The sequence below is a fragment of the Trachypithecus francoisi genome, unplaced genomic scaffold (genome assembly GCF_009764315.1).
Source record: "Trachypithecus francoisi isolate TF-2019V2 unplaced genomic scaffold, Tfra_2.0 Lachesis_group8, whole genome shotgun sequence".
NCBI lineage: Eukaryota > Metazoa > Chordata > Mammalia > Primates > Cercopithecidae > Trachypithecus > Trachypithecus francoisi.
The window spans coordinates 56,502,858-56,527,556 of NW_022681473.1; the positions used below are offsets into that span (position 1 = coordinate 56,502,858).

At 45.8% G+C, this 24,699-nt stretch overlaps 1 protein-coding gene across 4 annotated transcripts in view; it reads left to right on the forward strand.

Moving 5' to 3' along the window:
* The window catches only part of DENND2B (DENN domain containing 2B), a 184,667-nt gene that overhangs the window by 55,196 nt on the left and 104,772 nt on the right, over positions 1 to 24,699 (forward strand). For 3 of the 4 annotated variants that reach the window (XM_033206354.1, XM_033206353.1, XM_033206352.1), the window contains one exon: positions 4,927 to 5,015. The gene's annotated coding sequence lies outside the window, so the exon portion shown is untranslated. Of the gene's footprint in view, positions 1 to 4,926; positions 5,016 to 5,496; positions 5,806 to 24,699 lie in introns of those variants that run through there. The other variant, XM_033206351.1, reaches the window with a different exon arrangement.

A 24,699-nucleotide genomic window follows, 5' to 3' on the forward strand; every position in this document is an offset into this window, starting at 1 on the left:
CCTAATCTGGAATCCGATCATCATTTACATATATGTATTTTCTTGTGCAATGTAGGGCCATCCATTCACATTCCCTCACCTTAGAGAGGAAATAGCTGTTTCTGTTGTTTGTTTGGAGAATCTTTTCAATGATTCATTTATCTCACACACACTCATTGCACACATTGAATGAAATACTAAAGTGGGGCCGGGCGCGGTGGCTCACGCCTGTAATCCCAGCACTTTGGGAGGCCGAGGCGGATCACGAGGTCAGGAGATCAAGACCATCCTGGCTAACAAGGTGAAACCCCATCTCTACTAAAAATACAAAAAATTAGCATTAGCCGGGCGTGGTTGCGAGCGCCTGTAGTCCCAGCTACTCGGGTGGCTGAGGCAGGAGAATGGCATGAAAACGGGAGGTAGAGTTTGCAGTGAGCCAAGATCGTGCCAGTGCACTCCAGCCTGGGTGACAGAGCGAGACTCCATCTCAAAAAAAAAAAAAAAAAAAAAAAAAAAAGACTAAAATGGATATACCTCGAGGAGCTCAGGTCTGTGGGGGAGACAGGTGTGCAAGTAACAGTGATAAAGTGATATCAACGCTATAATAAAGGCATCTTTAAACTGCTGTTGATTTGCAGAAGAGACAAACAGATTCTGTCAGGAGATTGAAAAATATTTTACAGAGGAGGTGATAACTGAGTTGGACCTTGAAGGCAGTAAGATTTTGTTAGTGGGGAAAGGAGAGGTATTCAGATAAAGGTAACAGCATGAGCCATAGAGGGAGGGAGAGGAAAATGCAGGCAGTGTTCAAAGAACCAGGCAGTGTACTGTGGTTGTCCCTGTAATGGGGTGGTTGGTAGCAGGAGAGGTGTGGGCAAGAGATCAAACCAGAGGATTTCAGATTTGGGTGGGAGCATAGGCCAGAAGAGGGAACGCTGGACGTATTCACACTCACACTGCTGTTGGTGTTGTTTAGACCTTCATTTTTCCTCCAGACCATAGTGTTCGAAATTCTTTTTAGTAACAGAACCCCTTTTTTCTGAACTTTTTATACCCATCTCCAAATTATAAAATGTAAGACTTTTTTTTTTTTTTTTTAAGTAAAAATGTATTTTTTTACAAGCATAGTGGCCTGCACCATGAGGGGGAGAGGAGGCGTTTTGTCCTTAGAGCTGCTGGCCTGAGAGAACCTTGTCATCGTGGGAGCTGGGCCGTTCCTACACAGTGCTCTGGCAATGACCCGGCGGTGGTGGAGGCCTGTGAGTGGGCACTAGTAATGGAAGCAGCTATAAAACCCTGGAGGGCAGCCGCAGGAGGGTGACCAGGAAAGTTCTGGGAAACAAACCACAAGGAGACTTTACAGGAATTTTTGGTTGTGCCCACAGGCAAGGCACATGAGGAAAAGAAATGTAATTATAGTTTGTGAGTCTATGAAAAGAGGCAATGAGTGACATGAAATAGCTGCTCTAAGTTTCTTCTTCCTGTTGGACAGGAAGAAATGGGGTTTTATGCATTTTATTCAGCAGATATTTATTGAGTGCCAGCTGTGAGCTGGGCCCTGCACTTAGTGCAGGGAATATTGGTGGTTAGCAAAATAGTCAAGGTTCGTATCCTAAGGAACTCATGAGGGAAGACTGAGATTAAGCAGATAACTGTACGAATGCATAATTACACAGCATGGTGAGTGCTCTGAAGGACAAGTGTGGGAACCTCATTTAGACTGGAGGATTGTGAAAGTCAAGAGACAGGAGAGTCAAGGTGAGGCAAGGTGAGTAAGAACTATCCAGGCAAAGACTGCTTGGGAGGGGAGTGTCCCGGCAACGGGAAACAACCTGGAAAAAATATGACACTTCGGGGGAACTAAAAGCAGTTGTATGTGGCTGATGCGCAGTCAGGCAAGGGCAGGAAATGTGCTGAAAGAAGGCAGGAGGAGAATCACGCTGGGCCTTGTAGGTCCTGGTAAGAAGTTAGATTTTATCCTAAGTGTAGTGGGAAGTCAATGAAGTGTGTTAAGCAGGAAATGACCTGATCTGGTGTAAAAAAAGGTGATTCAGACAGCTCTAATGGCTTTGTGAGGGGAGAGTGGAAGCTGGGGCAATTAGGAGGTTTTTGCAATAATTCAGGTGAGAGATGGGTAGCATCAGAGGTGAAGAAAAGTGGACCGATAAAAGATGCATTTTGGAAGTAGAATTGTTTGCAGTTGGGAAATGGATTGGATGTGGGGAAAAAGAAAAAGGGAGAGTCGAGGATGTCTCCAAGGTTTCTGGCACATGTATGCTTGCAGGCCTCTCAGCAGACAGCAGAGAGCTTATATAAGGTTGTCAGATCCTTATCCTTCAGAAAGGTCAGGTAGGATTGGTCTAAATCCAGTCTTGCAGAGGCAGTGGCGGGATTCAACTGTCCCTGGCTCTGCCCAGTTCCAGGAGTATGTACACAGTAGCATCACCCAAGCAGTCATTCCAGTTCTGTCACTAACCGGGCCCTTCCTTTGTCCCTTCCCCCAGGACAAGGCCCTAAGGAGCCTCCATAACTCCAGCATGCCACTAGGGGGAGCATGGCCCACATTCTGGGTCTGGTTTGGAGGGCTTGTTAAGTTTGGATTCCTTCAGGAACTGACTTGTATCAGCTCTAGTACTCAGTCCTGACCCCTTGTCCCTCATACTGCTTAAAAGAATGCCTAGCATATGGTAGGTGCTCAATAAGTGTTAATTGGTGTTACTACTGTATTATTAATATTATCTTATTGTAGAAAGGGGTGGAATCACCTCTTCTTTCTCAGGATGGAGACTGGGCAAGTGGAATGTGCATTTTGAGCATTAGGAGGAGAGCAGAGGGATGCCTTTTGGACAAGGAAGAGGCGGAATTTTAGTGATTTGATGATACTGCATTTGCCCTTCTATCTTGTCTTTCTTTGTAGACTTGGGATTCTTCAGCTGGGGCTTGCGTGAGGTTGGGGATTTATAGTAGGTAATTAAGTTCACTCCCTTTGAAGCTCTGATTGCTTCACTAAAGCAGTAGTGCCCCCCATTTAGGATTTGTGCCATTCTGTCATTTCCTGTTGGATTTTATAGCACTTCTCCTACCTTAACTTCTGGTATATATTTACCTTTTAAACTCAAGTCAATTAGAATCTTGTTTTGAGAATGTTGCAATATGCTGGAAATTAATTTAAAAAAACAACAACACGAGATTCTGCATAGGATGCATTACAGAATCTATCAGGCTGGGTGTGGTGGTACACACCTATATTCCCAGCTACTCAGGAGGCCGAGGTGGGAGGATTGCTTGAGCTCAGGAGTTCAAGACCAGCCTGGGCAACATAGTAAGACCTCATGCCAATAAATAAATAAATAACATCAGGACCTTTAGCACTGTTTTTGGGAGCAACATTGGAAAATATCCTTCTTAAGCCTCAGTGTCCTCATCCTGGGGAGGGTATTAACTGTCCCAGTGTTTTTTGTTGGTTTTTGGTGAGGAGTTGCTGAGAGGAGCGAAGTTCTTAGTTCAGTGCCTGACTCAAGAGTGCTTTCACGGACAGCATCTCTTCCGATGCTCAGCCCCAGCCCTGTCAGTAGACTCTGCAGGTGGAAAGGGGGAAGTCACATGACTTGCCCAGTGGCACGTGGCCCGTTACTGGTGGAGTCAGGCACTGCCAAGGTCTTCTGACCCCTGGTGCTGTTGCAACCACTGTGCTTAATGTACTCAAGAGACTTGAAAGGCTTGGGGATTGTTTCTAGGTTTTATTTCCTGGTTCCGTGACCTGGGGCAAGTAATTTTACTTGTTGTAGAATTGTTTTAAAAAATCTGTTAAATTAGTATAATAATGCCAGCCCTAACTTTCAGACTTGTCATGTCAAACAGATGAGCCAAGATTTTGAGAGTAGTTTAGAAAAGTGTAAGGTCATACATAGCTGTAGGGTAGGTCTGGTGCATCAGGACATTTTATATCTCAGAGATGCTGTCTTAAGGTCTTTAGGCTGAAAGGATGGTAGTCAGCGTATCTCACCACAACTTAACAAGGATGCTCCACCTTCCCGTGGGATCCCAGTGTTATCTCATAACTGGTTATCACAAAGTTGACAGTTTTTGAAATCAGGTGGCAATATACTTTAGTGGAAAGTGTGCTGGACTAGGGGGAACTTGGCTGATTTCTTCTCTTAGTTCTTTGACTGCCTAACTGTATAAGGGCAGATCAAATGTTTAATCTCTCTGAGTCTCAGTTTTTCCATCTATCAAATGGCCATAAGGCCAGTATGCTGGCTTACGCCTGTAATCTTGGCACTTTGGGAGGCTGAGGCAGGAGGATTGCATGAAGCCAGGAGTTCACAACCAGCCTGGGCAACATAGTGAGACCCTGTCTCTATAAAAATAAAAATTAAAAAAGTAGCCAGGCATGGTGGTGCATGCCTGTAATCCCAGCTACTTCAGAGGCTGAGGCAGGAGGGTCACATGAGCCCAGGAGTTTGATGATGTAGTGAGCTATGATTGCACCACTGCACTCCAGCTTGGGCAACGGAGCAAGATCCTGTCTCTAAAATAAATTTAAAAAGAATAATAAATAAACTTGAAAAAATGGTCGTAAAAATATCTGTGCAGTGTATTTCAAAAGGTTATGAGGATCAAACAAAATGATACATGTAAATAGAATGTTACAAAGCAGAAATGTATGCTGGGGAGAGGGGAGAGGAAGGGACAGGATGGGGATGGGGATGGGACTAAACTTAGGGGGTCTGCCGTGTCCCAGGGACTGTGCTTATTTTCTGACAGGAGCATTATTATTACTGACTGTGACAGCAGCTCCCATGAAGCCTGCGCCTTAGCTGCAGACCCTGAGCAGGGCAGAGAGACAAGGCTGTATTTGTATCAGGTTTGTCGTCTGGGTTGTGACTCTCGACTTGCCCAGGATTCTTCCTGGTCCTGACCGAGTGTCTTTGCTCTCCATTTCAGGAAGATGAGAGACTGCTTAGGCGCCACCACTAGTACCATGAGTCCCTGCACTGGTTAAAGCCATCGCCACAACCTGGACAGGCAGCAAGGTAAGCAGAGAGACCAGTCCAGGCGAGCTCCTGGGATATGAGTGCATTTCCGCCCCAGTTGTGCCCGGAAAAATCCCAAGTGCACAAACAAGTCAAGGCAGCGCATCAGGGTCCCTCCTACCCGAGCTCCAGGACCCAGAGGAAGGGCTGGCTTCCCCTCCAAGCGTTTCAGCTAGCTCCCTCCCCCCTTGGCAGGGATTCTTCCAAGTTATAAAAAATGAGACACTGGAGGGGAAGAAAACAAGTCCACTCACTGTCTTCTCCTTTCTCCCCTCTGAGCTGTTCAAGCAAGTTCCCAGGAGCAGTTTAGAGCCTCTGTTGGACTGGAAGGGAGGTAGGAGGAGTGGAATGCGTGCAAAAACCGAGCTGATCAAAAGACAGTGCTGTTTCATGGAAGCCTCCCAGAACTGAGAGAGAGAAAGAGAGAGAGAGGGAGGGAGGGGAGGGAGGGAGGGAGAGAGAGAGAGAGAGAGAGAGAGAGAGAGAGAGAGAGAGAGCGAGCGCGAGAGCGAGCGCGAGCGAGAGAGCCCTTGTGCACGCGCTAGGCCAAGAGCGTGCTGCTGTGCGCGCACCCGCCTAGCGAGGACAGGGTCTCCATGACAACTGGCCTGGCCGGCTAGCAGTGCTCTGCTCACTTGGCTGCGAGGAGCGCCACGAAAGGTCAGAGGAAGGAGCTGTGGGAAGCTCGCAGCAGGTATCGGAGCTTAAGCCAGTGGATTTGGGGGCCGTGGGCTCCCTAGCCGGCTGTGGTGTGAGAATGGAGTGGGCAGAAAAGCAGCGAGACTTTCAGGTAAGGGCAGCTCCGGGCTGGGATCCTTTGGCCTCCTTTCCTGGCCCTTCTCTCTGGCTGTTTTCTGGGAGGCAGGCGAGTGTCTGTAGTCCCTGCTCGGGGTTTGGGGCTCAGGAATGATGTCATGCTCCAACAGTTGGATTCTATTAGCTTAAGGAGGAGGGAAACAGCCAATTTTCTTGACTTTGCAAATCTAACTGATCTCTTGCTGAATCTGAGGTGTTTAGACTTCACTCTAAAAAGCATCATTTTACTTTTATTTAGCACAAAGGGACAGGATATTTTTACAGGAAGAATCTTTTATATGGAAGAAACTGAGTTAACATCACTCCCGTGGTGTTTGTAGTTCTTACGGGGAAAGGCCAGTGCCTTTTGAGCCACTTGTTCGTCCTAGTGAACACTGTCTGTTTTGTCTCTTGGTGCTGCTATGTCTGACCTGTAATGGGAAAAAAAAAAAGGCTAATTAAGCTCAGCGAGGAGCCTGTGGTGAGTTCCAAGTTCCCTCTAGACCATTTATTAGGACAGAGGCGCTGTCACAGGGATGCTTGAGCTGGGGTTTTGCACTCTCTCTTCCAGGCAGCTTGGTAAGAATCAAGCTGTCCTCCCACATTAAAAGGTCGGTCACAGACTTTCCTAGGAGGTGGGGGAGGGGGCTGGCTTGGGGTTGGGGGGCCTGCAAACAGATTTCTCATATAGATGTCCCAGGGTGAGCTCTCAGCGGCAGCTGCTAAGAGCTGGGGGACATGAGGCACTGTAGTTGTGCTGGGTGGATTCCTTTGGTTACATTTTGACCAAATCTCAGGGCACGCAGTGTCCACGCTGTGCACTCCTACACTGATTGTCCTAAGTTTTGGTAAAACTTGTTCTGACCTAGAGGAGTGGTACGTGGTGAGCTCAGTGTGGCCTAGGAAAGGAGACCTTCCCAGAAAGGCAGTTTTCTAGGTGGTAGGGTAGTGGGGTTGTCAGTAATATAGTTAGGAGGATGAACGCAGCAAACACTCCCTGCAAGGGAGACCCATCAGGGAATGTGCTTCCACTTGAGCCATGTTATGTCTTAAATTCACTTCTTGGCCTCAGGGAACTTTGCAAATGCCTTTGGTTTCTCTGTGGGATGAGGGAACAGCTGCTGTCCTGGCTCTTCAGTTTTTCTTCTTGAACTTTCTGAACAGAATGTCTTTTGTATTCTGGCAAACAATGAAGGGGCATTCTGATTAACTTCGGGTCAGCTTGCCAATGCAAGCACTGGCCATATCCCCAGTTCTGGCTCCCTCAATGTGTACACGTATGCATCATGGTTGTGGCCTGAGGGTCCACGAGGGTGAACTCCATGGCCCTGGACCTCAGATGGGCCACTTCTGAAGTTATTCCTCCTTTTGCTACACTCCAGGGATCCTCTGCTTAGTTGAAACCTATATGTTGCTGGAGGGATGTGACATAATACTGAGCCAGTGGGCCCTTCAGTTGGCAGTATAAATCCAGAACCTCAGCCTTCTTTTCTACTCGTGTGTGTAGTTGGAGCTCTTCAATTTTACCATCCCCACATGTGTGAAGAGAGCTAGCAGAGATCCAGTTTCAGGAGTTGGTGCTCTTTCTTTTGGTATAGCAGAAAGATAAATGGATTTGGGTTGCTAGACTTGAGTCAGTGGCTAGATTCTGTTCCCACAGGGTGGCCACGGGCAAGTATCTTAACTAATAGGAGCTTCAGATTCTTACCTGTGAGATGGAGGTAATGATAAGAACAACTTCACAGGACTGTTAGAAGGAGCCAGTGGGATAACTTCCGTGAAAGTAGTTAGAAACAAGTCACATCCTATCTAATGTAACATGTTGTGAATTGAAGCTTGAGGAATGACCCAACTCTCTCTGGAAAGTCACTTTGCCTCTCGGTTCTGGTTCTCTCATTTTATAAAGTGCCTTCTTCCTTTCTGCATTTATAAGTAAACATGAGAAAAATCTGAAAAGACTTCTTCAGGATGTTTAAGGAAACAAATGGTGCTTTCCTTGGGTTGGGTCATTTCATAAGAGTGACGTTCACCGTAGACCTGGAGCCTCATAGACGATCCTGCAGAGAGGAAGCTTTCCTTGGTCACCTGACTCATGTGTTTATATATAGTACAGAGGAGAGGTATTCCAAAAGACCCATCGCTTTTCCTGTGTCCCATAGCTGCCTGTATTTGTGGCACCATACACTTTAGCAGCTGGAAGAGGGGCTATGAATGCCAGGCCTGGTTCCCTCATACTGCTGGGTCCTGCTGGGGAGACTCAGCAGTGGGCAAAGAGGTCTTTCTCTTCCATTCTGGGTTTAGAAGGCAGGGTTCTAACTGGGAGAAAGTGTTATTGCTCTGAAAGACTTCTTGGGAGCTGGGCAGGTCTTTCAGGAACTCGTAAGGCTACAGCTTTTGGGGAAAGAAAAGAAACAAGGAAGTGGGAATTCCAAGGGCAGAGATTCTTGATATGCCGTGGGACTGTGCCAAGGAATGGAAGAGCAGGGGAAGGGAGACTCCAGGCAAGGAGAGTCCCAGGTCTGTCCTCAGTGAGTCGATAGGGCGTATGGCATACTAGAGTGCCTCACCCACAGCCCCAGCTTTACTGTAAGGTGGAGAAAACCTGCCAGCCATGTCCCAGAGTGGTGTCTGGGAAGAAGCCCTTGAGCAGACGCATAGTAGGCAGATTAAAAAAAACCAAAAAACAAAAACGAAACAAAGCAAGCAGCTCCCCTTCTAGGTGAGTCATGTCACAGCAGCCTCTAAGGCCCGAAGGAGAAGCTGCCCACAGCTTAGATTGGGGCTACAGCTGTTCCCCACTCCCAGCAGTCCGGCTTCCCGAGCTGAGTCACAAATTGGATCTATGTTCCTTAAGGATTAAAAATTAACATTCCTGTTCTCACTCCCTCTTTCCTCCTTCTTCTACTCCTCTTCCTGTACCTTCTCCCCTTGGGCTCCCTCTCTCTAAAATTAGATATCAGTCACCCAGGGAAGACGAAACTTTGAAATACACTGGAGAACAGGCCAAGGGCACCCTTGGTCCTGCTGGTTCAGCCTCTTTCCCTGGAATGAAGGGCGGGGGTACAGATTCAGGAGGGCAATCCAAGTATCATGGCCCCACTGGTAGCCTAGACCCAAGAGAGGCTGTGCCCCACTCCCCGCTGCATCTGATTCTAGGAACTGCTTTACAGGAGGTCCACCTAGCACCTCAGGGAGATGGGAGGGTCTGAGGCCTGGACCTGCTGAAGCACCTCCCTGTGGGGCAGGTGGGACTGAAGGATTAAAGAATATGTCTTCCTTCCTGTCACTCCTCTTAGCTGTTAACTGTCATTGCCCTGGAAGTGTCCCCATTTCCACTGTTGGGCCTAAGAGAGTGGTCTGAGGCAGCCAAGCCCAGGGAACACATAGTTGAGGCTGGGGGAGGCCTGGCAGCAGCCCTTCCGAGCTCTGGCTTGGCCTTCCTTCTGTGCCTCTGCTTGGGCTTGGGAGGCGGGTGTGTTTAGGGCAGGCTGTGAGGAGGGGAAGGGAAAATCTGCAGGCAGATAATTGAGTTCTTTGAGTTGGAGGGACCGTGGAAAGTGGAGAAGGGGCCACGAGGGCATGAAACGAAAAAAAAAAAAAGACCATCTGGCGTAGTCTGCAGAGATTTGTCTTTAAAGCCTGTGGGAAAACTTGCATTAGTGAGAGCCTTCTCCTGGCAGGCGGGAGCTAGGGAGGCTGGGCATTCGTTTCATCCTGGAGGGGAGGTGCTGTGTGGATCTGTCTCAGTAGGTGGGTCGGGGGAACTACTGGGTGCATCTGTCTTAGGGGAACATGCCACATAATATTGTGCTGATAGAAAAAACCTGAGGTCTCTGTTTCTAGCCATAGGCCCCAGAAAGGTCTTGTGTGTGTGTGTGTGTGTGTGTGTGTGTGTGTATGTCTTCTGAAGGGAGAAGAGGGTGTTAAATGAGTCTAGACTACCTTATTGAAGAATTTCTCTAAAGACCACTTCTGTTATTTTTTTTGGCTCTGATGTAATGAATGTACTGTTGTTGGGGAGGCTGTTGAAACTATCAGTATACTCTTCTCATCTAAAACTGCCTGAATGTTAGATTTCACTGTCCTTATAAAAGAGTGAATTATATGCTGTTAGCGTACGAAGCCTTCTTAACCAAAGCAGAACCTATTCCTACAGGCTTGTCGCGAAACCACCACAGTTTCTCAGAGCTCCAGGCTCTTCCTCTGTGTGACCTGTCATCACCAAAGGGGTTGTGTGTGAGCTGGAGATGGACTGTAGGAAATCACATAGTGGATGGAGGATTATTTGGAACTGGGAAAAAATGAGATAAACTGAGGGTTACAAGGAGACAAGATCTGAGGCAGGAGGAAGACTACTGGAAGGAAGCAGGAGTGAGGCAAGGGGCCCTGGGCGGAGGCAGTTCTCAGGAGCAGCAGATGGTGATGGAGAGAAGGGCTGACCTCGGAGGCCTACACAATTTAGCAGAAGGCCAGACTGCCCTCGGGGCACTCAGGGGGACAGTGTTGTGCAGGCCCTCAGAAGCACTGGAGGGGGTAGGGGTAGCTAGCATTGCGGTTAACACCTCTGTGTTTTGCTCTTGGCTCAGAGGCATCTCTGGCGCCCGTCTATGCAGTGTTGGTCTGTTCACCCATTTAGTCAGTGAATACAGAGTGTCTGGGCCAAGATCTGGGAAGGAACGCAGGAGTATCAAGTATGGACCTTACTCCTGTCTATGTCATATTATAATAGATGTTGTGTTGTAGTTATTTCTTCCCCTCTCTCCGGAACTCTCAGTGTGATTAAGAGAGAAGCAGCACAGACCTGCTGCAGTTCTGAGTTTTGATGGTCGGGTTAATGACCATCTCATGCTCTTAGGCTGGGAAAAAGGAGCAGGATCCAAGAGACTGATTTCAAGCACTATTCGAATGAAGGAAGAGAGCCAAAAAAGGACTGGAAATAGGAGGGTGAGGGTTCTAGGCCTGTGTTGAAGCTTCTCTGACAGTGTCAAAGGATGGGGTATGTGGGAGGGAGTCATAGGAAAGGGGAAATGGGAAAGTTGGAAAGAAACGATCAAGTCAGCTATTTTTAAAACTCTAGTTTTGTTTGAGGAACTGATTTTTGGTGTGCTTGTGACTTGGAACACAGGCTACCTTATGGAGTTCTGACAACTGTGACAACTGAGTTTTATAGATTGTTTTCAAATGAACTAGCCTGTGGTGTGTTTGTTCAACTCTCAGTGACTCTTAGGTACTGAGTGAGTGCATGGTGCTGCCTTAGAGCAATTCTGATGGAATCATTTGCATTTAATGTGAGTATCTGACATACAGTGCAGGGCAGTGATTAAAAGCTATAGCTCGGGGGTCTTAGAGGCCTAGCTTTAGAACCTGACCTTGCTGTGTGACCTTGGGCAGGTTATTTAATCTCTGTGTGCATCAGCCTTCTTTGAGGCATCTGTACAATGGATGTAATAGTACTTAATAGAGTTGTGGTAAGGATTAAATGAAATGATACATGTAAATAGGCCAGTGCCTGGCGCATAGTAAATGTTCAGTGCTTTCCAGTATATTATTATCAACTTAGAGCAGCATTTTGAAGACAGTGGGCTGGTGTCTCTCAATCAGGTTGATGTTACTATGCTGGGAACAAACCAGATTCTTCTTTTAGACATAGCTGCTGGTTGGGCACAGTGGCTCACATCTGTAATCCCGACACTTTGGGAGGCCGGGGTGGGTGGATCACTTGAGGTCGGTGTTCGAGACCAGCCTGGCCAATATGGTAAAACGCTGTCCCTACTGAAAATACAAAAACTAGCTGGGAAAAGTAAAACTGTAAGGTTTCAATGAGTTAATTTACGTAAGGCACTTGACTTAGTTCTAGACACAGATATGCTCTCTATAAATGTTAGCTGCTGCTGTTGTTAGTAATCCATCCTTCCTGTGAATTTCTCTGTCTATGTATAGGAGTAGAAAGCCCCAGCCAGGTAGTCAGCAGGTCTGAATTTTGGTTCCAGCTCTGTCTCTAACTTGCTGGGTGATCTTGGGAAGTAACTTGACTTCTCTAGGGTTCAGTCTCCTCTTCTAGAAAGTAGAAGGCATGGATTCAGTGTTCTCATTGACATCCTGACTTGACACTTTTTTTTTTTTTTGAGACAAAGTCTTGCTCAGTTGCCCAGGCTGGAGTGCCGTGGCATGATCTTGGCTCACTGCAGCCTCCGCCTCCCGGGTTCAAGCAATTCTCCTGCCTCAGCCTCCTGAGTAGCTGGGACTACAGGCACATGCCACCACACCCAGCTAATTTTTGTATTTTTAGTAGAGATGGGGTTTCACCATGTTGGCCAGGCTGGTGGCCAACTCCTGACCTCAAGTGGTCTGCCCGCCTCGGCCTCCCAAAATGCTGGGAGTACAGATGTAAGCCACCGTGCCTGGCCCTGACTTGACTTTTCAAATGTGTATATCTTGTGTTTTCAACTGGATTCCTTGAAGTTGTATGAAATCAAGTATAATATTTTGTACTTTTTATTTCCCCAAATGGCCGACGTATATAGTTGGTGCTTAAAAAATATTTGGGTAACTTCAACCTCTAGGGAGCATTTTGGTGTATCAGTACTCCCAGCTACTGAGTAGGGTGTGTATCAGTACTCCCAGCTACTGAGTAGGCTGAGGTAGGAGAACAGCTTGAACCTGGGAGGCGGAGGTTGGAGTGAGCTGAGATCACACCACTGCACTCCAGCTTGGGTGACAGAGCAAGACTTCGTCTCAAAAAAAAAAAAAAAGAAGTAGCTGCAATTTTGGATCTGGTTCATCTTTCTGTCAAGACCCCAGGTAGTCTGGTCTGGGGTCTGTGCAGTCCTGGGTATGTAATAATATGAGATTTCCTAATAATACAAGATTTCCTCCCCACTACACAAAGCTGCTTGTGTTCAGTTCCTGCCACTTGACAGACAGCTCCCCATGTCTTACGGCTGCTGCATCAGGCAGAAGGATCAAAGAAAGGGCACAGGGGGCCATGGGCAAGGTAAGGAGAGAAAGACAGTTGCTTTGGAAAGTCACCAGCAGCCAAGGAGGACTGCCCTTTCAGACCTGGCCCTACACGTTAGGAAGGTACTTGAGAGTGTCCTTTAAAAGGAAGGAGTAGGGGCCAATGATATTTTGAGGACACGGCAGCCGCTCACACTGGAGAAGCCAGAAATCCTGAGTCTGAGGTAGTCCTTGTCAACCCAGCTTCACAGGTTCAGCTCTTTCCTCCTGCTGTGGGATGCTCACCCCTCACAGGCAGGGGAGACCAGTCCATCCGGAACTGCTTCTCGCCTGCCCCTTTCCTGCTGGCCAGCCTAGGTGAGGCCCGAGGTCTTTCTCAGTGTGGCGTTGGAGGCCCTTCACAAGCTGCTCTCAGTGCTCTAGACCCTGGCCTCTGTTCCAGCCCTCCTTACCCCTGCTTCCACAAATACTGCCCTTGTACACTTCCAGACGCAGCTTAGAGCGTAGAATAGGCTTTGAAGCCAGCTCTGAGGGTTCATAGTCTGGTTTTTTCTTCTATCTGTGGACCTCTGGTGAGTTCATCTCTGTAAGCCTCAGTGTTTTCATCTGTAAATTGGGAGTGATAATATTACCCACCTCAAAGGGTTACTGTAAGGTTTCAATGAGTTAATTTACGTAAGGCACTTGACTTAGTTCTAGACACAGATATGCTCTCTATAAATGTTAGCTGCTGCTGTTGTTAGTAATCCATCCTTCCTGTGAATTTCTCTGCCTATGTATAGGAGTAGAAAGCCCCAGCCAGGTAGTCAGCGGGTCTGAATTTTGGTTCCAGCTCTGTCTCTAACTTGCTGGGTGATCTTGGGAAGTAACTTGACTTCTCTAGGGTTCAGTCTCCTCTTCTAGAAAGTAGAAGGCATGGATTCAGTGTTCTCATTGACATCCTGACTTGACACTTTTTTTTTTTGAGACAAAGTCTTGCTCAGTTGCCCAGGCTGGAGTGCAGTGGCATGATCTTGGCTCACTGCAGCCTCCGCCTCCCGGGTTCAAGCAATTCTCCTGCCTCAGCCTCCTGAGTAGCTGGGACTACAGGCACATGCCACCACACCCAGCTAATTTTTGTATTTTAGTAGAGATGGGGTTTCACCATGTTGGCCAGGCTGGTGGCCAACTCCTGACCTCAAGTGGTCTGCCCGCCTCGGCCTCCCAAAATGCTGGGAGTACAGATGTAAGCCACCGTGCCTGGCCCTGACTTGACTTTTCAAATGTGTATATCTTGTGTTTTCAACTTGATTCCTTGAAGTTGTATGAAATCAAGTATAATATTTTGTACTTTTTATTTCCCCAAATGGCCAACATATATAGTTGGTACTTAAAAAATATTTGGGTAACTTTTCTTTAACCCCATCAACCTCTAGGGAGCATTTTGACTTGATTCTCACCACTCAGAGGCTGGAATCTTGTTTTCAGATGCATAGAGCAGTACAAGGAGGCCTCAGCCTTTAGAAAGTAAGAAGGTAGGTTTCTCTTGGTGCTCTGGGAAAATTTTGGTCAACAGATGTTTGGGGAACTTATTTGTTCTGCTCTGTAGCCTTAGACCAGCTCTTTGAATAAATATTGCCATTACTGTTTCCTTTTCTCAGTGGGGAAAAATGCCAGTGTTTTCTGAGCAATCCCCTCTCCTTTAGAATTTAGGGTGAGCCAGTTGGTGCCCAGAGACAAGTCTGTGTCTTAGGGGAAGAGCCATCCAATAGGGAAGTAATGTTTAGAGCCTGGGCTCTGGGGTCAGATTGGGTTCAAATTCTGCCTCTGCCGTCTAATAGCTCTGTAACTTTAGACAAGTTACTTGTCCCTGCCACAGTTCCTCTTCTGTAAAAGTGAGGCAGTGGTAGCATTGTCTCATAGGATTTTAACAAAACCTAAATGCTAAATGTAAAGTGCCTAAAATAGTGCTTCCTGCTTCCTTGCTGAATAAAATGTTTGCAGTTATTGTTATGTTTATTATTCTCTTGTAAACCAAGTAGTGTTTATTCCTTTTTTTTTTTTTTTTTTGAGACAGAGTCTCGCTGTCGCCCAGGCTGGAATACAGTGGCACGATCTCGGCTCACTACAATTTCCACCTCCTGGGTTCAAGTGATTCTCCTGCCTCAGCCTTCCGAGTAGCTGGGACTACAGGTGTGTACCATCACACCCGGCTAATTTTTGTATTTTTAGCATAGATGGGGTTTCGCTATGTTAGCCAAGCTTGTCTTGAACTCCTGACCTCAGATGATCCGCGTGCATAGGCCTCCCAAAGTGCTGGGATTACAGGTGTGAGCCACCGCGCCCGCCCCCCCTTCCCCCCCGCCAAGAGAGGGTCTTACTCTGTCACACAGGCTAGAGTGCAGTGGTGCAATATTGGCTCACTGCAACTTCTGCCTCCCTGGCTCAGGCGATCCTCCTACCTCAGCCTCTGAAGTAACAAATGTGTACCACACCTGGCTGATTTTTATAATTTTATTTTTTAGAGAGATGGGGTTTCTTCATGTTGCCCAGGCTGGTCTCGAACTGAGCTCAAGTGATCCGCCCACCTCGGCTTTCCAAAGTGTTGGAATTACAGGCATGAGCTACTGCACCCAGCCTCAGCAGTGTTGCAGTCTGTCTGTCTGTCTTTTCTCTTCTTTTTTTTCTTCTCTTTTTTTTTTTTCCAAAGTCTTGCCCTGTCACCCAGGCTGGAGTGCAATGGCGTGATCTCGGCTCACTGCAACCTCCACCTCCCAGGTTCAAGTGATTCTCCTGTTTCAGCCTCCCAAGTAGCCGAGATTCAGGTGCATGCTGCCATGCCTGGCTAATTTTTTGTATTTTAGTAGAGACGGGGTTTCACCATGTTGCTCAGGCTTGTCTCGAACTCCTGAGCTCAGGCATTCCATCTGCCTCGGCCTCCCAAAGTGCTAGGATTACAGCTGTGAGTCACTGCGCCAGGCAGCTGAGTTTCTTTCTTTGTGGCTTGTCTGTTGGGTTTGTTCTGCTGAGAAATGCGAGGCGATATCCCCTTCCTCTGTGTCTTGGGCAGACGGTATCAGCAGAGCAGTGATAAGCATCCCCCAATCAGCATATAGATCGGAGCTCCTGTACCTTGCTTTTGTAAAGAAATTATAAGCCAGAGGGGGAATCTGGCCGAATCAAAAGAGCCTCTAGGCTGAGCGGGCCCTCTCTGAGGAGTAATATGTGTTGTATGAGCAACAGGGATAGGGACATGGCAGACCCAGTGTCAAAGAGCAGGATGAGAAGTGGGAAGGCTGACGGGAGGGTGAGGGAGACAGACGGCTCTAGATAGTGAAGAGTGGCGAATGTCTCTGGGCATTTGTGGCATTGATACCTTTGGCATCAAGGTCAGTTCCTGGTACTTCATCTTCCCAAGAAATAGCCTGATCCCAGCCCCAGGTGAGACTTGCTCTAGCAGTCTCCTCTTTCAGAGGAGTGGTGGATTGGGATGAGGAGGTTCTAATCTGTTTCTAAAGAGACTGAGTAGCTCCTTATCTGCAAGTGTAATTATAAAGAGATTTTCTTTTGCAACTTCAGGGAACAGGAACTTTTGCTGCCAAATTTAGCAATGTGTTTTAAGTCCCTCAAATCTTCTTTGAGTGCTACCAAAGCTCTGAGCTTTGTTGTTATCTCTTGTTGACATGCATCCTGGAAAGGTCATATCAACAGTGCCAATTTATGGGCTTGCTGAGCCCAGACAGGCCTAGGGCAGAATGGGGAGTTCCTAAGAGTAGAGGCTTCACAGATTGACTCTTTGAGTGAGGCTGTTTACAATGTAAGGTTATTTTTGCTTTAGAAGACCAAACTCTGTAGATGATGGTCAAACATCCTGTTCTTCAGCTTTTTTACTTCTGCAGGCTCTCACAGGCAGGGGCTCAGATTCGACAGTAGCTCCCTGTAGAACCAGGAGAAGCGCAGCCTCAATGGTGCATAGAGCTCCCAAAACTGTGCCCCATACTCCTTAGTGGAGGTAAGTTTCCTTGGCAGAGTTATGCTGGAATCTCCCTCCCATTTAGTTTATTAGCAATTTGTGACCTAACATGTGTTCTGATAGAGTAATTAAAAGATGGTAAAGGCCGAACACAGTAGCTCACACTTGTAATCCTAACACTTTGGGAGGCCAGGGCAGGAGGATTGCTTGAGGCCAGGAGTTTGAAACCAGCCTGGGCAACATAATGAGACCTCATCTCTGCAAAATAAATGAAGTTAGCCAAGCATGGTGGCACATGCCTATAGTCCCAGCTACTTGGGAGGCTGAGGTGGGAGGATTGCTTGAGCCCGGGAGTTCAAGGTTATAGCGAGCTATGATTGTGCCACTGCACTCTAGCCTGGGTGACAGAGCAAGATCCTGTCTCTAAAATAATAATAATAATAAAAAATGGTGAAGACTGAGGACTGTAGACACTACACATGGAATTTTGTACTTATTTGCAAAGACCTTAGGACAAAAAGGTCTGACTTGTGTGTATATACTTTGTCACTTGGCAAAAAGGAATGCCAGTAGGGAAAGGAAATTAAAGAACTTGAATGACCCCAGCAACTATAAAGGAGTATTCTATGGGTTTGTGCTCCTGTAGTCCCAGCTGCTCAGGAAGCTGAGGCAGGAGACTGCTTGAGCCCATGAGTTTGAGGCTGTCCTGTGCAATGATCACACCTGTGAATACACACTGCACTCCAGCCTGAGCAACATAGCAAGACACTGTCTCTTAAAATAAAATTAAAAAAAAAAAGGAAAAGAGAAAAAGGAGGATGGTACAGGAGTGTGAGAAGAAAAAGAAAATAGCTAGGACACCTGAGACAAGGTTGGCAATGGCAGTGACCTTGGTTTGCCGTCTGTGGCTTTGACTCTGGCTGCTATGTTCGGGGAATTGAGGCTTTTGAATCTAGAAAGGAAAGACAATACTGAGGTTTCTTATTTTCTCTGCCTCTCTCCAACCTCCTGATTGACTCACCCCTTTGGGTTGAAACATACATGGAACACGTAGCACTGTCCTTTCCGAGTCCCTGCCTCTCTGCGTTGGAATCATCACTGATGCTCACGGTTTGCTCTTGGCTTGGCTGTGCTGGGAGAGCTAGTTGTGAAGATACTGGAGGAAAGAAGAGCTATTGGTTTTGTCAACTCAATTCTAGTAAGTGCCCAGGGGGAAGTGGCAGGGATCCAGGTTAAAAAGAAAGCAACCAGGGCAGGGTGCAATGGCTCAGGCCTGTAATCCCAGCACTTTGGGAGGCTGAAGTGGGTGGATTACTTGAGGTCAGGAGTTCAAGACCAGCCTGGCCAACATGGTGAAACCTTGTCTCTAAGTACGAAATTAGCAGGGAGCGGTGGCGGTTGCCTGTAATCCCAGCTGCTTGGGAGGCTGAGACAGGAGAATTACTTGAACCTGGGAGGCGGAGGTTGCAGTGTGTGCAGTGAGCTGAGATCGTGCCATTTCACTCCAGCCTGGGCAACAAGAGCGAAACTCTATCTTAAAAAAAAAGAAACCGGAAATTGTTGTTTTATTTAAATCTCGTTAAATGGAAATAGAAAAGCCTTTTTAGTTTCTTTCCCACCCGCTCCAGTTGCAGGACCCACAACTGTTTTTTTCCCTCCATTTAGATGTAGGTGCCTATTCTGCTTCTGTGCCCAGATGGGTTTTGAAAGCAGTGATATCCAGACTTCTTTTCATCTGAAAAACACCGAAGGCCAGATGTCTACATGGCCTTGCAGTGGAGACTGCAACACCTGTGCCATCCTCCTGGGTCCCTGATACCCCTTAATGTTTTGTCAGTTGGGGGGTTGGGATGGCTTTTAGTTTTTGGTGTTCCCCAAAAGTCAATCCTCAGTCTGTTCTCTTTTTAATTTACAGTCTTTCCCTGGGCTTCCGTCTTCTACTGTCATCAGTTAGAGAAAGCGAAGGAGTGAGGGGGAATCTAACTCTGCCTCTCTTGCTTCAGAAGCTGAATGTATTTATTCATTCAATAAATATTTATTGAGTATTCCTTCTGTTCTAGGTTTTGTTCTGTATGTGAGGAGGTAGAGATAACTAAGACATTGAAGTCCTTGTTGTCATGGAGCTTAACGTAGAGTGAGTGGGGAAGCATTTCAGTAAACAAGTAAACAAATCAATAGATGAGATCAAGATAGTGCTGTGAGCTAGGAAGGAAATAATGGTAATGTAATAGAGAGAGTAACAGGAACCTGAGAAGTTAGAGAAGGACTCTGAGAATGACATTTGAATTGTGAGCTCAAGGATGAGAAGCCGTGAATGTGCAGATTTGGGGAAAGTTCCTTTCTGGAAAAGGGAACAGCAGTCAAAGCTCCTGAGGTAGGAAAGAGCTTGACATGCAGAAAGGACACCTAGGAAGTCATCATGTTAGAATATATGGAGCAAGGGGGTGTCGGGGTGGAGGATGTGGCACAACTTGGGATAAGGTATGGAAATTTCAGAGGGAGAGAGAGGAACATTGAATCTGATTGAGAAGAATCAGTGAAAGGAGTATGGTGCTAGGTATGGTGGCTCATGCCTGTAACCCCCATGCCTTGGGAGGCTGAGGCGGGAGGATTGCCGGAACCCAAGAGTTTAAAGCTTCAGTGAGCTATAATCATGCCACTCCAGCCTGGGCAACAGAGCAAGACTCTGTCTCAAATAAAAGAATAGAAGAGAGAGACAGAGCAATACTCTGTCTCAAAGAAGAGAAGAGAAGAGGGAAGGGGGGAAGGGGGAAGGGGGAAGTGGGGGAAAGAAGGGGGAAGAAAGAAAGGGGAAGAAAGGGGAAGAACAAGGAAGAAGGGGAAGAAGGGGAAGAAAGGGGAAGAAGGGGTAAGGGGTAAGGGGATAAGAATATGAGGAAACAAAAGGGATCTGGAGTGGGCATAGGCAGTACCTGCTTAGCTAAGTAAGTCAAATTAATATAGTCTGCATACTTCTTGGGATCAAGCACTATGTGTTTTTAAATTATCTGCAGATTTTAGGTTTATGGTAAGACTTTAGTGTAATGCTTACTGTGTTCTAAGCATTGTGTTATACTAGGTGTTTTTATTTCATTATTTTAGTAAATCCTTAGGATGACCTGTGAGTTAATTTGTTGATGTTGTAACATCTGCAGGGACGTGGAGTAGCTAACTTGCTTAAGATATAAATCTAAGGCTGTTTGATTCCAAGCATGTGTTCTTGCCACACCTCCACTCTGGTTGGTATATCCAATGCAGCTCTTCTTTGGTTATCTAGAACATCTAATGAGTTTTTTCCTTTAAATCATTATGTGTTATTTATGGTCACATTGTGAATGTTTGCAGAATTGAATGAGGTTTTTTTAAGCTTTCTCTGAAAGGGGTACCTGGTTAAATACTGAGAATACGAGTCCATATAAATAACTGGGGAGGGTGGGGCTGTGGCAAGACTTGGAAGCAGTTAACCTGAATTACATACATCTCTTCATCTGGGCAGGAAGAAAATGGCCTTTCTCCTTAACGCTCCGTAAGTAGTTAGATGTCTTAGATTGCAGTTCCCCCTATTGTATAAGAAGATGGAATTTACTTTTGGAAAAAATAAGTGATTTGTCAGTAAACTAGTGTTTGTAAATAAACCCTGATTTCCTAGTGTACAGATATCTTCCAGAGTCTTCAAGTTTGTTGGAAATGTTTGAGAAAAGAAATGTATCAGGCTACAACTTTCACTTCTTGGAAATTGAACATTGACTAGTTTCTATGGGTTGTTACTTCTTTTTCTTTTTCGAGATGGATTCTCACTCTGTCACCCAAGCTGGAGTGCAGTGGCATGGTCTTGGCTCACTGCAGTTGCCGCCTCCCGGTTAAAGCGATTCTCTTGCCTCAGCCTCCCACATAGCTGGGATTACAGGCATGCACCACCATGCTTAGCTAATTTTTGTATTTTTGTAGAGACGGGGGTTTCACCATGTTGGCCAAGCTGGTCTTGAACTCCTGACCTCAGGTGATCTGCCCACCTTGGCCTCCCAAAGTGCTGGGATTACAGGCGTGAGCCACTGAGCCCAGCCCATACTTCTTTTTCTAAAGGTTTGATCCTGTTTGGATTCTATCAGTAGTGAAGGCCCAGGATTCTGAAATGAAAATGTATGCAGTATTTATAAACTCTTATTCGTTGGTGTTCATGAAATCTGTGGTCAGCCTAATCACCCTGCTTAGATGGAATAGTTTGTGAAGGGCAGAGCAGGGTGAAACTGAATTTCAGATTTAGCATAGATTGCTAGAACATGGAGGAAATTTCTTTGGTAAGTCACTGGATTCTGCTTCCTGTCTCCCCTTCCCAGTTTGTTTCAGTAACACACTTGCTTCTGAAGGAAAGATAATGTACTTGGGAAAGATTCCTTTAGAGGGTATTGTTCAGATGGTCTTCATCACTGATTCACAATGAGCAGACATTAAATGGTCATCTGCCATGAGCAGGTACACACAGATGGGTTAGAAGGTGAGGCTGGAAAGACTGGCTGAGGTCAGATCTTTAAGGGATAGAACCATCCAGAAAGCAAAGCGGAGAATCACTTGCCCCAGAAAGCAGGAAGGAAACACAATTGGATATGGTTTGTGGAAAAGAAAGCTAGGAAACCATGTAGAAGATGGAACTGGAATGGGAGGAAACTCACCTATTTTATTGGCTGTAACTGGAGGGTGATATTCCAGTCCCTCAAAATTCATTTAGAGCAGAAAGTAAGGGAAGTCTCGGGGCGGGTGGGATCAGAACTCCAGACTGCAGAGCTTTCAGCTTTCTGGAGCCGTAGAGCAGTGGTTTTCAGACTTGACTGTGCACCAAACTCAGAGAGCTTGTTAACCAATTTAGTAGAAATTTTTTGGTAAAAATTTGCATTTTTAACAAGTTCGGAAGTGATGCTGCTACTGTTGGCTGGGAACCCCACTTTGAGAACCACTGCTTAAGAGGCTTGGCAGCTGAGATGCCAATAAGGGTGTGAGGGTCAGATGTTAATTGGCTTGCTTGCTTTTACTGACCCAGAATTTCATGTCTACAAAGCTTTACTTTAGATGTTCTTAGGTGGCTTACTCTTAAACATCAACAAAGCCTGGTAAAGGTCCATGTTCTCAATGACTCTTTTCACCAAATCCGTATCACTTCTGGATGAGATTTCCAGGTTTGTGCTCGTCTTTGAACAGATGCTTGTCTGATTTTTGGAAAATGCCCATCCTGGGCACTTGATTTCATTAGGATTGGTGATATTTATGCCAGGAAAAGCTTCCCTCCTCCTGTCAGCACTGCTTCTGACTGGCAGGGCTGTTTCAGGGACAGCCAGCACGGGCTGCACAGAGTGTATTCTGTTGTTTAGCCAAATTTACACAGGACATGCCTGGGAGATTATCTCTTTAGGCCAGGAGTTGAATTTCAAGGACAAAGTTCACAGTTGGCAGCCGAAAGGCTGAGAACACCTGGAAGAGGGAAAGGGTTTCACTTGACTTTCATTTCCCCAGGCCTCAGTGCCTCTTCCCACAGAGGCCTGAGCAGGTGACTTTGGGATGGTTCCCACAGAGCAGTGTGGCTCCAGGCACTGCCCTTTGCTGTCTACTTCAGCACCTGTGGCTTCAGGTGAGACACTTGCATTAGTCAATGTCAGCTGCCCTCTCCTCCTTGGCATCATTGTTTCTTGAATTCTTTTCTGGGCTTGCTTCTCTCTTTGCAGGGAAGGCCTTCATTCTCCTTCGTAGTCCGTGACTCACAGGTTTTCCCTGAGCTGTCCTTTTCTTACCTTCTTCGTTAGTTCAGTACAACTGTGGAATTCTGTTTCAGTGTGGGAAGGGATATTACAGGCTGCCTGGCACAGTGCTGCCCAACTTAATCTTTGTAAGGCATACTAGATAAAGGGAGACGGCTACCCGTACGTAGCCTGAGACAACCCACCTGGGGCTTCTGTAGCCTCAGTGCTGTCCCCGGGGTGGAAGGACCACGTGGGTGGGTCCACACAGCTGTCGTCTATTTTGAGGGTACTCGCTGGGAACTTGGATTCAGTCCTGGGTGCCTGGGAGTTGAGAGGTGAGAATACAGAGTGCTCAGGGTGGCAGAGTGAGGACTGGGACACAGGCCTTCTCACCTCTGCTGATTTAGGGCCTTGCTGTGTATGTAACATTGAAACTGTTTCAGATCAGCAGGCAGGCATCAAGCCGTCTATCTGGCTAACTTTTGTTTAAAATAACACAAGCAACACCAGGTGTTCTAAAAACTTTTGCAAAATGGGGAATATGTAAGGCAGAATATGAGCATCTTCTATAAATCCACGCCTCAGAAAAATAGTTATGGTTAACAATTGGGTAGCACCAGATTTTTTATTTATTTATATTTTTTATTTATATATTTAAACTAACATCCTTGAGCCATAACAGATTCTTTAAATGATACATTTTTATATACATTTAGTTTTACACAAAAAGTGTATACTCTTAATTTAAAAAAATGGAAAGTAAAAAGTGTTGGTGGGAATTTAGAGAAGTTAGAACCCTCATAGATTGTTAGTGGGAGTGTTAGCGGTACAGCTGCTGTGGGAAAGTTTGATTATTCTCCAAAAAGCCCCAAATTACCATATGACCCAGCAATTCCACTCCCAGGTATATGCCCAAAATAATTGAAAACAAGCACGCCAATGTTCATTGCAGCATTATTCACAGCAGCGAGAAGGTGGAAACAACCCAAGAGTTCACTGACTGATGCATAAACAAAACGTATGAACACAGTAATACAAACCGGACTGTTACTCAGCTGTGAAAGGAAGGAAGTTCTGATGCATACTACAGTGTAGATAAACCTTGAAAATGCTGCCCTGACTGAAATAAGCCATATACAAAAGCACAAATATTTTGTGATTCTGCTTATATAAAATATCTAGAAAAGGCAAATTCATAGAGATAGGAAAATAGATTAGAGGTAAACCAGGAGCTTGGGGAGAGGGGAGAATGGGGAGTTACTGCTTGATCATTGCAGAGTTTCTGTTTGGAAGAGTTTGGGAAATAGTGGTGATGGTTGCACAACATTGTGAACATAGTTAATGTCACTGAATTGTACACTCTTAAATGGGGAATTTTATATACTTTACTGCAATTAAAAAATGGAAAGAAAAGATTATACTGTACTGAAAAACAGGTCACTTGTAATTTACCTAGGATATTTTTCCACCTCAGTATGTGCTTTTAAGGAGCAGCATTGCGTTTCTTTAGAGAAATATATCATAATTTATTTAATCAAGCCCCTTTTGATGGACAATTGAATTGTTTCTCAGTTGTTCCTATTATATGCAGGACTGTAATGAACAGCAGTATCCAGCTGTCTTTGCCCATGTGTCCTAGTACCTGTATTTTATTTCCTTAGGCAAAATTCCTAGAAGGAAAGATTTGCTGATCAAAGGGTGTACTCATTATAAATGTTAATAAATATTGCCAAACTGCCTCCCAAAGAAGTTGCATCAGTGTACTTCTCATCAGCAGTGTATGGAGGTGCCTCTTTCCACCACACCCTGGCCAACATAGGTGTTATACATCTTTTTACTCTTTGCCAATCTGATAGGTGAAAAAAGATTTCTTATTGTTACTTTATTTAGGATGTCTTTAGTTATTAATGAAATTAGCATCTTTTTATCTTTCTGATAGTTGATTTTATTCCTTTGTAAATTTTCTGCTCAAATACCTTGTTAATTTTTCTGTTTGGACATTATTCTATCTTGTGGACTTGTGAGAGCTTTTACATACATACTACATTAGGACTCTTTGCCATATGTGTTGCTGATAATTTTTCCCCAATAAAAATTTTTTTTGACTTTGTTTATGCTGATTATTTGCCTTTCACATGTTTTACATTTTTATTTAGGCAAATATTTTCCTTCAAGGCCCTTCCCGCCATCCCCCTTCTTGGCTATGGAGTTGAATTTTCTGTCATACTTGGAAAAATCTTCACTTGTCAGA